The following is an 11,585-nucleotide window of genomic DNA, read 5'->3' as shown; positions in this document are numbered from 1 at the left end:
GTCCTCATGTCTGCATGTCGTCATGTCTGCATGTCCTCATGTCTGCATGTCCTCATGTCCTCATGTCTGCATGTCCTCATGTCTGCATGTCCTCATGTCTGCATGTCGTCATGTCCTCATGTCTGCATGTCTGCATGTCCTCATGTCCTCATGTCTGCATGTCCTCATGTCCTCATGTCTGCATGTCCTCATGTCCTCATGTCTGCATGTCTGCATGTCTGCATGTCCTCATGTCTGCATGTCTGCATGTCATCATGTCCTCATGTCTGCATGTCCTCATGTCTGCATGTCTGCATGTCGTCATGTCCTCATGTCTGCATGTCTGCATGTCGTCATGTCTGCATGTCTGCATGTCGTCATGTCCTCATGTCTGCATGTCTGCATGTCGTCATGTCTGCATGTCTGCATGTCCTCATGTCTGCATGTCTGCATGTCCTCATGTCCTCATGTCTGCATGTCTGCATGTCGTCATGTCCTCATGTCTGCATGTCGTCATGTCCTCATGTCTGCATGTCCTCATGTCTGCATGTCTGATGTCTGCATGTCCTCATGTCCTCATGTCTGCATGTCTGCATGTCCTCATGTCTGCATGTCCTCATGTCTGCATGTCTGCATGTCTGCATGTCCTCATGTCCTCATGTCTGCATGTCTGCATGTCGTCATGGTCTGCATGTCTGCATGTCCTCATGTCTGCATGTCTGCATGTCCTCATGTCCTCATGTCTGCAGTCTGCATGTCGTCATGTCCTCATGTCTGCATGTCGTCATGTCTGCATGTCTGCATGTCGTCATGTCTGCATGTCTGCATGTCGTCATGTCCTCATGTCTGCATGTCGTCATGTCTGCATGTCTGCATGTCTGCATGTCGTCATGTCCTCATGTCTGCATGTCGTCATGTCCTCATGTCTGCATGTCCTCATGTCTGCATGTCTGCATGTCTGTATGTCCTCATGTCCTCATGTCTGCATGTCTGCATGTCCTCATGTCCTCATGTCTGCATGTCGTCATGTCTGCATGTCTCATGTCTGCATGTCGTCATGTCCTCATGTCGTCATGTCCTCATGTCTGCATGTCTGCATGTCTGTATGTCCTCATGTCCTCATGTCTGCATGTCTGCATGTCCTCATGTCCTCATGTCTGCATGTCGTCATGTCTGCATGTCCTCATGTCTGCATGTCCTCATGTCCTCATGTCTGCATGTCCTCATGTCTGCATGTCCTCATGTCTGCATGTCGTCATGTCCTCATGTCTGCATGTCTGCATGTCCTCATGTCCCTCCGGTGCTGTGCAGCTCCGGGACCCAGCTGTAAGGGGGCCTTTGTTTTAATGATTTACCTTTAAATAATATTAATTAAAATAATAATAATAATAATAATAATAATAGAAAAATAATAATAATAGTAATAACAATAATTATAATAATAATAATTTTAATAATAATAATAATTTTAATAATAACAATAATAACTATAATAATAATAATAATAATAATAATAATAATAATAATAATAATAATGATAATAATAATAATAATAATAAATAACAATAATAATAATAAATATAATAACCCTCATGAACTCCACCACCCTGAGTGTCTCAGTATTCTCCAACCGTTGTAAACCTACGTCAGATTCATTTAACAAACAGCATCTTTATTGTTGCTTACAAACTAACTACATTTAAAATCTGTAACATAATATAAGCAACTGTATCATAATAACTCATTTATATTTTATTTAATTCTCTTCTCTGTCAGACGAGCCCTTCAGGGACCCAGGCGCTTGAATCTAAACCAAGTGAAATATAACTTAATTACAGGGTTCAGTTTAAATGAAAGACATGAATCATATGTCTCGTTCATGTCTCCATGAATCTGGTTTTCTCTTTGTGTATATTGTGTGTGAACAATAATTTAAAAAAGTTAAACTCATCATCTATTAATATCTAATATGTGAACACAGTAACAGAGGAAGGTGCTGTGTGTCTGGTCTGTCTGCCTGGTAACAGCTGATGCTCTGAGATGCTCTGATAGGATTGGCTGCTGCAGGTCATGTGATCAGGTCCTCTGGTTCTTAGAGCAGCTCTCAGTGAGACGGAGTCAGTTTGTTAAAGAACAGAAGAAGAAGAAGAAGAACAGAAGAAGAAGAACATGGCTTCATCCTTCATCATCTCCCTCCTCTTCATCAGCCTCTACACAGCAGGTAGGACCAGTACTCACTGTATACTACTAGTACTTCATCAGCCTCTACACAGCAGGTAGGACCAGTACTCACTGTATACTACTAGTACTTCATCAGCCTCTACACAGCAGGTAGGACCAGTACTCACTGTATACTACTAGTACTTCATCAGTCTCTACACAGCAGGTAGGACCAGTACTCACTGTATACTGCTAGTACTTCATCAGCCTCTACACAGCAGGTAGGACCAGTACTCACTGTATACTACTAGTACTTCATCAGTCTCTACACAGCAGGTAGGACCAGTACTCACTGTATACTACTAGTACTTCATCAGCCTCTACACAGCAGGTAGGACCAGTACTCACTGTATACTACTAGTACTTCATCAGCCTCTACACAGCAGGTAGGACCAGTACTCACTGTATACTGCTAGTACTTCATCAGCCTCTACACAGCAGGTAGGACCAGTACTCACTGTATACTACTAGTACTTCATCAGCCTCTACACAGCAGGTAGGACCAGTACTCACTGTATACTACTAGTACTTCATCAGCCTCTACACAGCAGGTAGGAACAGTACTCACTGTATACTACTAGTACTTCATCAGTCTCTACACAGCAGGTAGGACCAGTACTCACTGTATACTGCTAGTACTTCATCAGCCTCTACACAGCAGGTAGGACCAGTACTCACTGTATACTACTAGTACTTCATCAGTCTCTACACAGCAGGTAGGACCAGTACTCACTGTATACTACTAGTACTTCATCAGCCTCTACACAGCAGGTAGGACCAGTACTCACTGTATATACTAGTACTTCATCAGCCTCTACACAGCAGGTAGGACCAGTACTCACTGTATACTGCTAGTACTTCATCAGCCTCTACACAGCAGGTAGGACCAGTACTCACTGTATACTACTAGTACTTCATCAGCCTCTACACAGCAGGTAGGACCAGTACTCTGATTAATACTCTGATCATATTGTTTCTGTGTTCTTCAGATGGATTTTTGGAATATAACCTGTTCCGGTGTGTGTTTAACTCGTCTGATCTGAACGACATCGAGTTCATCGACTCTTATTATTTTAATAAAATAGAGGACGTGAGGTTCAGTAGTAAGGTGGGGAAGTTTGTCGGGTACACTCAGCCTGGTCTGAAGTACGCTGAGAACTGGAACAAAGATCCTTCATTACTGGCTGGAGAGAGAGCTCAGAAGGAGACGTACTGCAAACACAACATAGACAACTGGTACGGGGCTGTTCTCTCTAAATCAGGTGAGTTATTCTCTTACATCATGACATCATCATCTCATTTATTAACTCATCATCATTATCATCTACTCATAGATCTTAATAATAATAATAATAATAATAATAATAAGTTATTCTGATAAAGTTTCATTTATGAATATTTAATAATTATTATAATTTAAATTAAAAACACTACACTATAATAAATATAAATTAATATTTAATGATTTTAATGTTAAATCACAGCTCCACCTGCTGGTCTGACCCTGGTACTGCAGATACTCATAATACTTAATATAATAATACACATAAAAGTATAATTATTATATTATAATATAATATAGTAATGTATTATAATATTTTACAATAACATATTAATATTATGATGTTATAATAATATAAATACTATATTTATATTAATATTAATATAGTATTTATATTCTTACATGATTATAATATATTATTATTTTATGTTAATATTATATAATAGTTATATTATTATATGTATAATAATATAACTATTTTAACGTCTGTTAACGGCGGTGTTTATAACGGTGGATTCTCCCAGAATGCACCTGTGATACCTGTCACCAACCATCAGAGCCGGTGGGCGGGGCCTAAGTGAACGCACCAATCAGAGGACGTGTGTTTGTGTTTCAGCCAATCCGTACGTCCGAGTCCACTCGGCCACGCCCCCTGGGGGGAAACACTCGGCCATGTTGGTCTGCAGCGTCTACGACTTCTACCCAAACAGATCCGGGTCACCTGGACCAGGGACGGACAGGAAGTCACCTCTGATGTCACTTCCACTGATGAGCTGGCAGACGGGGATGGTACTACCAGATCCACTCTACTGGAGTACACGCCCAGGTGAGGACCTGCAGGACCAGTAGGGTCCAGGTCTAGTAGGGTCCAGGTCTAGTAGGGTCCAGAGCCACTCTCACCTGGAGTACACGCCCAGGTGAGGACCTGCAGGACCAGTAGGGTCCAGGTCTAGTAGGGTACAGATCCACTCTCACCTGGAGTACACGCCCAGGTGAGGACCTGCAGGACCAGTAGGGTCCAGGTCTAGTAGGGTCCAGATCCACTCTCACCTGGAGTACACGCCCAGGTGAGGACCTGCAGGACCAGTAGGGTCCAGGTCTAGTAGGGTCCAGATCCACTCTCACCTGGAGTACACGCCCAGGTGAGGACCTGCAGGACCAGTAGGGTCCAGGTCTAGGAGGGTACAGGTCCACTCTCACCTGGAGTACACGCCCAGGTGAGGACCTGCAGGGCCAGTAGGGTCCAGGTCTAGTAGGGTCCAGGTCTAGGAGGGTACAGGTCCACTCTCACCTGGAGTACACGCCCAGGTGAGGACCTGCAGGACCAGTAGGGTCCTGGTCTAGGAGGGTACAGGTCTAGTAGGGTCCAGATCCACTCTCACCTGGAGTACACGCCCAGGTGAGGACCTGCAGGACCAGTAGGGTCCAGGTCTAGTAGGGTCCAGGTCCAGTAGGGTCCAGGTCTAGTAGGGTCCAGATCCACTCTCACCTGGAGTACACGCCCAGGTGAGGACCTGCAGGGCCAGTAGGGTCCAGGTCTAGTAGGGTCCAGGTCTAGTAGGGTCCACATCCACTCTCACCTGGAGTACACGCCCAGGTGAGGACCTGCAGGGCCAGTAGGGTCCAGGTCTAGTAGGGTCCAGGTCCAGTAGGGTCCAGATCCACTCTCACCTGGAGTACACGCCCAGGTGAGGACCTCCAGGCCCAGTAGGGTCCAGGTCTAGGAGGGTCCAGGTCTATTAGGGTCCAGGTCTAGGAGGGTCCAGATCCAGTAGGGTCCAGGTCCACTCTCACCTGGAGTACACGCCCAGGTGAGGACCTCCAGGCCAGTAGGGTCCAGGTCTAGTAGGGTCCAGGTCCAGTAGGGTCCAGGTCTAGTAGGGTCCAGATCCACTCTCACCTGGAGTACACGCCCAGGTGAGGACCTCCAGGGCCAGTAGGGTCCAGGTCTAGTAGGGTCCAGGTCCAGTAGGGTCAAGGTCTAGTAGGGTCCAGATCCACTCTCACTGGAGTACACGACCATGGTGAGGACCTCCAGGGCCAGTAGGGTCCAGGTCTAGTAGGGTCCAGATCCACTCTCACCTGGAGTACACGCCCAGGTGAGGACCTCCAGGGCCAGTATGGTCAGGTTAGTAGGGTCCAGATCCACTCTCACCTGGAGTACACGCCCAGGTGAGGACCTCCAGGGCCAGTAGGGTCCAGGTCTACTAGGGTCCAGGTCCAGTAGGGTCCAGGTCTAGTAGGGTCCAGGTCCAGTAGGGTTCAGGTCCAGTAGGGTCCAGGTCCAGTAGGGTCCAGGTCTAGTAGGGTCCAGGTCAGTAGGGTCCAGGTCTAGTAGGGTCAGCTCCAGGGCCAGTAGGGTCCTGGAGGTCCTCACCTGGAGTACACGCCCAGGTGAGGACCTCCAGGCCCAGTAGGGTCCAGGTCCAGTAGGGTCCAGGTCTAGTTGGGTCCAGGTCCAGTAGGGTCCAGGTCTAGTAGTGTCCAGGACCAGTAGGGTCCAGGTCTAGTAGGGTCCAGGTCCAGTAGGGTCCAGGTCTAGTAGGGTCCAGGTCTGGTAGGGTCCAGGTCTAGTAGGGTCCAGGTCTAGTAGGGTCCAGATCCACTCTCACCTGGAGTACACGCCCAGGTGAGGACCTCCAGGCCCAGTAGGGTCCAGGTCTAGTAGGGTCCAGGTCTAGTAGGGTCCAGGTCTGGTAGGGTCCAGGTCTAGTAGGGTCCAGGTCTAGTAGGGTCCAGATCCACTCTCACCTGGAGTACACGCCCAGGTGAGGACCTGCAGGACCAGTAGGGTCCAGGTCTAGTAGGGTCCAGGTCTAGTAGGGTCCAGATCCACTCTCACCTGGAGTACACGCCCAGGTGAGGACCTGCAGGACCAGTAGGGTCCAGGTCTAGTAGGGTACAGGTCTAGTAGGGTCCAGATCCACTCTCACCTGGAGTACACGCCCAGGTGAGGACCTGCAGGACCAGTAGGGTCCAGGGCCAGTAGGGTCCAGGTCTAGTAAGGTCCAGATCCACTCTCACCTGGAGTACACGCCCAGGTGAGGACCTGCAGGACCAGTAGGGTCCAGGTCTAGTAGGGTCCAGGTCTAGTAGGGTCCAGGTCTGGTAGGGTCCAGGTCTAGTAGGGTCCAGGTCTGGTAGGGTCCAGGTCTAGTAGGGTCCAGGTCTAGTAGGGTCCAGATCCACTCTCACCTGGAGTACACGCCCAGGTGAGGACCTGCAGGACCAGTAGGGTCCAGGTCTAGTAGGGTCCAGGTCTAGTAGGGTCCAGATCCACTCTCACCTGGAGTACACGCCCAGGTGAGGACCTGCAGGACCAGTAGGGTCCAGGGCCAGTAGGGTCCAGGTCTAGTAAGGTCCAGATCCACTCTCACCTGGAGTACACGCCCAGGTGAGGACCTGCAGGACCAGTAGGGTCCTGGTCTAGGAGGGTACAGGTCTAGTAGGGTCCAGATCCACTCTCACCTGGAGTACACGCCCAGGTGAGGACCTGCAGGACCAGTAGGGTCCAGGTCTAGTAGGGTACAGGTCTAGTAGGGTCCAGATCCACTCTCACCTGGAGTACACGCCCAGGTGAGGACCTGCAGGACCAGTAGGGTCCAGGTCTAGTAGGGTCCAGGTCCAGTAGGGTCCAGGTCTAGTAGGGTCCAGATCCACTCTCACCTGGAGTACACGCCCAGGTGAGGACCTGCAGGGCCAGTAGGGTCCAGGTCAAGTAGGGTCCACATCCACTCTCACCTGGAGTACACGCCCAGGTGAGGACCTGCAGGGCCAGTAGGGTCCAGGTCTAGTAGGGTCCAGGTCCAGTAGGGTCCAGATCCACTCTCACCTGGAGTACACGCCCAGGTGAGGACCTCCAGGCCCAGTAGGGTCCAGGTCTAGGAGGGTCCAGGTCTAGTAGGGTCAGGTCTAGGAGGGTCCAGATCCAGTAGGGTCCAGGTCCACTCTCACCTGGAGTACACGCCCAGGTGAGGACTCCAGGCCAGTAGGGTCCAGGTTAGTAGGGTCCAGGTCCAGTAGGGTCCAGGTCTAGTAGGGTCCAGATCCACTCTCACCTGGAGTACACGCCCAGGTGAGGACCTCCAGGGCCAGTAGGGTCCAGGTCTAGTAGGGTCCAGGTCCAGTAGGGTCCAGGTCTAGTAGGGTCCAGATCCACTCTCACCTGGAGTACAAGCCCAGGTGAGGACCTCCAGGGCCAGTAGGGTCCAGGTCTAGTAGGGTCCATATCCACTCTCACCTGGAGTACACGCCCAGGTTAGGACCTCCAGGGCCAGTAGGGTCCAGGTCTATTAGGGTCCAGATCCACTCTCACCTGGAGTACACGCCCAGGTGAGGACCTCCAGGGCCAGTAGGGTCCAGGTCTAGTAGGGTCCAGGTCCAGTAGGGTCCAGGTCTAGTAGGGTCCAGGTCCAGTAGGGTTCAGGTCCAGTAGGGTCCAGGTCCAGTAGGGTCCAGGTCTAGTAGGGTCCAGGTCCAGTAGGGTCCAGGTCTAGTAGGGTCCAGCTCCAGGGCCAGTAGGGTCTGGAGGTCCTCACCTGGAGTACACGCCCAGGTGAGGACCTCCAGGCCCAGTAGGGTCCAGGTCCAGTAGGGTCCAGGTCCAGTAGGGTCCAGGTCTAGTAGGGTCCAGGACCAGTAGGGTCCAGGTCTAGTAGGGTCCAGGTCCAGTAGGGTCCAGGTCTAGTAGGGTCCAGGTCTGGTAGGGTCCAGGTCTAGTAGGGTCCAGGTCTAGTAGGGTCCAGATCCACTCTCACCTGGAGTACACGCCCAGGTGAGGACCTCCAGGCCCAGTAGGGTCCAGGTCTAGTAGGGTCCAGGTCTGGTAGGGTCCAGGTCTAGTAGGGTCCAGATCCACTCTCACCTGGAGTACACGCCCAGGTTAGGACCTGCAGGACCAGTAGGGTCCAGTTCTAGTAGGGTCCAGGTCTAGTAGGGTCCAGATCCACTCTCACCTGGAGTACACGCCCAGGTGAGGACCTGCAGGACCAGTAGGGTCCAGGGCCAGTAGGGTCCAGGTCTAGTAAGGTCCAGATCCACTCTCACCTGGAGTACACGCCCAGGTGAGGACCTGCAGGACCAGTAGGGTCCAGGTCTAGGAGGGTCCAGGTCTAGTAGGGTCCAGATCCACTCTCACCTGGAGTACACGCCCAGGTGAGGACCTGCAGGGCCAGTAGGGTCCAGGTCTAGTAGGGTCCAGATCCACTCTCACCTGGAGTACACGCCCAGGTGAGGACCTGCAGGACCAGTAGGGTCCAGGTCTAGTAGGGTCCAGGTCCAGGTCTAGTAGGGTCCAGATCCACTCTCACCTGGAGTACACGCCCAGGTGAGGACCTGCAGGACCAGTAGGGTCCAGGTCTAGTAGGGTCCAGATCCACTCTCACCTGGAGTACACGCCCAGGTGAGGACCTGCAGGACCAGTAGGGTCCAGGTCTAGTAGGGTCCAGGTCTAGGAGGGTACAGGTCCACTCTCACCTGGAGTACACGCCCAGGTGAGGACCTGCAGGGCCAGTAGGGTCCAGGTCTAGTAGGGTCCAGGTCTAGGAGGGTACAGGTCCACTCTCACCTGGAGTACACGCCCAGGTGAGGACCTGCAGGACCAGTAGGGTCCTGGTATAGGAGGGTACAGGTCTAGTAGGGTCCAGATCCACTCTCACCTGGAGTACACGCCCAGGTGGGGACCTCCAGGGCCAGTAGGGTCCAGGTCTAGTAGGGTCCAGGTCCAGTAGGGTCCAGGTCTAGTAGGGTCCAGGTCCAGTAGGGTTCAGGTCCAGTAGGGTCCAGGTCCAGTAGGGTCCAGGTCTAGTAGGGTCCAGGTCCAGTAGGGTCCAGGTCTAGTAGGGTCCAGCTCCAGGGCCAGTAGGGTCTGGAGGTCTCACATGGAGTACACGCCCAGGTGAGGACCTCCAGGCCCAGTAGGGTCCAGGTCCAGTAGGGTCCAGGTCTAGTTGGGTCCAGGTCCAGTAGGGTCCAGGTCTAGTAGGGTCCAGGACCAGTAGGGTCCAGGTCTAGTAGGGTCCAGTTCCAGTAGGGTCCAGGTCTAGTAGGTCCAGGTCTGGTAGGGTCCAGGTCTAGTAGGGTCCAGGTTAGTAGGGTCCAGATCCACTCTCACCTGGAGTACACGCCAGGTGAGGACCTCCAGGCCCAGTAGGGTCCAGGTCTAGTAGGGTCCAGGTCTAGTAGGGTCCAGGTCTGGTAGGGTCCAGGTCTAGTAGGGTCCAGGTCTAGTAGGGTCCAGATCCACTCTCACCTGGAGTACACGCCCAGGTGAGGACCTCCAGGCCCAGTAGGGTCCAGGTCTAGTAGGGTCCAGGTCTAGTAGGGTCCAGATCCACTCTCACCTGGAGTACACGCCCAGGTGAGTACCTCCAGGGCCAGTAGGGTCCAGGTCCAGTAGGGTCCAGGTCTAGTAGGGTCCAGATCCACTCTCACCTGGAGTACACGCCCAGGTGAGGACCTCCAGGCCCAGTAGGGTCCAGGTCCAGTAGGGTCCACCTCCAGGTCTAGTAGGGTCCAGGTCCAGTAGGGTCCACCTCCAGGTCTAGTAGGGTCCAGGTCCAGTAGGGTCCACCTCCAGGTCTAGTAGGGTCCAGGTCTAGTAGGGTCTAGTAATGTGCAGGTCCAGTAAAGTCCCAGTCAAGTAATGTCCAGGTTCAGTAAGGTCCAGTAAGGTCCAGGTGAGCCGCCTCCAGGTCCAGTAGGGTCCACCTCCAGGTCCAGTAGGGTCCAGGTCTAGTAAGGTCCACCTCCAGGTCCAGTCACCTCCCGCTTCAGTAAGGTACAGGTCCAGGCACAGGTCCAGTAAGGTCCAGGCTCAGTAAGGTCCATCTCCAGGCCCAGTAGGGTCCTGGTCTAGGTCCAGTAAGGTCCAGGCCCAGTAGGGTCCTCCTCCAGGTCCAGTAAAGTCCAGAAAGGTCCAGGCCCAGTAGGGTCCTGCTCCAGTAGGGTCCTGGTCCAGTGAGGTCCAGTTTCAGTAAGGTTCAGGTTTAATAAGGTCCAGGTTCAGTATGGTCCAGCTCCAGGTCCCGTAAAGTACAGATTCAAGTTTCTCTCAGTGAGAGACAGAATGTCTGAAGTGCTGGTTTGGTCCAGGTTCTGGTCCAGGTTTCTCTGATGTGCTGGTTCTGGTCCAGGTTTCTCTGATGTACTGGTTCTGGTCCAGGTCCAGGTTTCTCTGATGTTCTGGTTTGTGTCAGCAGGTCTGGAGAGAAGATCTCCTGTATGGTGGAACACGCCAGCCTGAGAGAACCTCTGATGACCTCCTGGGGTAAATACCTGTCCGTCTCTCTACCTGTCTGTCTCTCTACCTGTCTCTCTCTCTCTACCTGTCTGTCTCTCTACCTGTCTGTCTCTCTACCTGTCTCTCTCTCTCTCTACCTGTCTGTCTCTCCACCTGTCTGTCTCTCTCTACCTGTCTGTCTCTCCACCTGTCTGTCTCTCTCCACCTGTCTGTCTCTCTCCACTTGTCTGTCTCTCTCTACCTGTCTGTCTCTCCACCTGTCTGTCTCTCTCTACCTGTCTGTCTCTTTATCTGTCTGTCTCTCCACCTGTCTGTCTCTCTCTACCTGTCTGTCTCTTTATCTGTCTGTCTCTCCATCTGTCTGTCTCTCTCTCTACCTGTAGGTCTCGCTTTACCTATCTTGCTCTACCTGTCTGTCTTTCTATGTATGTGTGTGTGTATGTGTGTGTGTGTATATATGTTAAAAAGCAATAATTTTTGATAACATTTCTTGAGATCAGTCTGTCTGTCTGTCTCCTCACCTCACCTGTCTCTCTCTCCCTGTCTGTCCTCAGACCCGTCCATGCCTGAGTCTGACAGGAACAAGATTGCCATCGGAGCCTCAGGACTGAGTCTGGGTCTGGTCTTATCTCTGGCTGGATTCATCTACTACAAGAGCAAGACCCGAGGTCAGACCAGGGCTCCATGTAGACCAGTTCAGACCTCTTTACAGGACATTAGACCAGTTTCACAATAGTTCCAGTCTCAGAGGAGTTCCAGACCAGGTCAGATAGTTCCAGTCTCAGAGGAGTTCCAGACCAGGTCCAGATAGTTCCAGTCTCAGAGGAGTTCCAGAGCAGGTCCAGATGGGGTTAATCTTTAAAA

At 51.8% G+C, this 11,585-nt stretch overlaps 1 pseudogene; it reads left to right on the top strand.

Moving 5' to 3' along the window:
• Positions 1–2,113: 2,113 nt before the first annotated feature.
• On the top strand, positions 2,114–11,491 carry LOC116679141 (H-2 class II histocompatibility antigen, E-S beta chain-like; annotated as a pseudogene).
• The last annotated feature ends 94 nt before the right edge of the window (positions 11,492–11,585 follow it).

The sequence above is a fragment of the Etheostoma spectabile genome, unplaced genomic scaffold (genome assembly GCF_008692095.1).
Source record: "Etheostoma spectabile isolate EspeVRDwgs_2016 unplaced genomic scaffold, UIUC_Espe_1.0 scaffold00009554, whole genome shotgun sequence".
NCBI lineage: Eukaryota > Metazoa > Chordata > Actinopteri > Perciformes > Percidae > Etheostoma > Etheostoma spectabile.
Note: the sequence above shows the minus strand (reverse complement) of the source record. Positions and strands in the feature narration are given on the sequence as shown.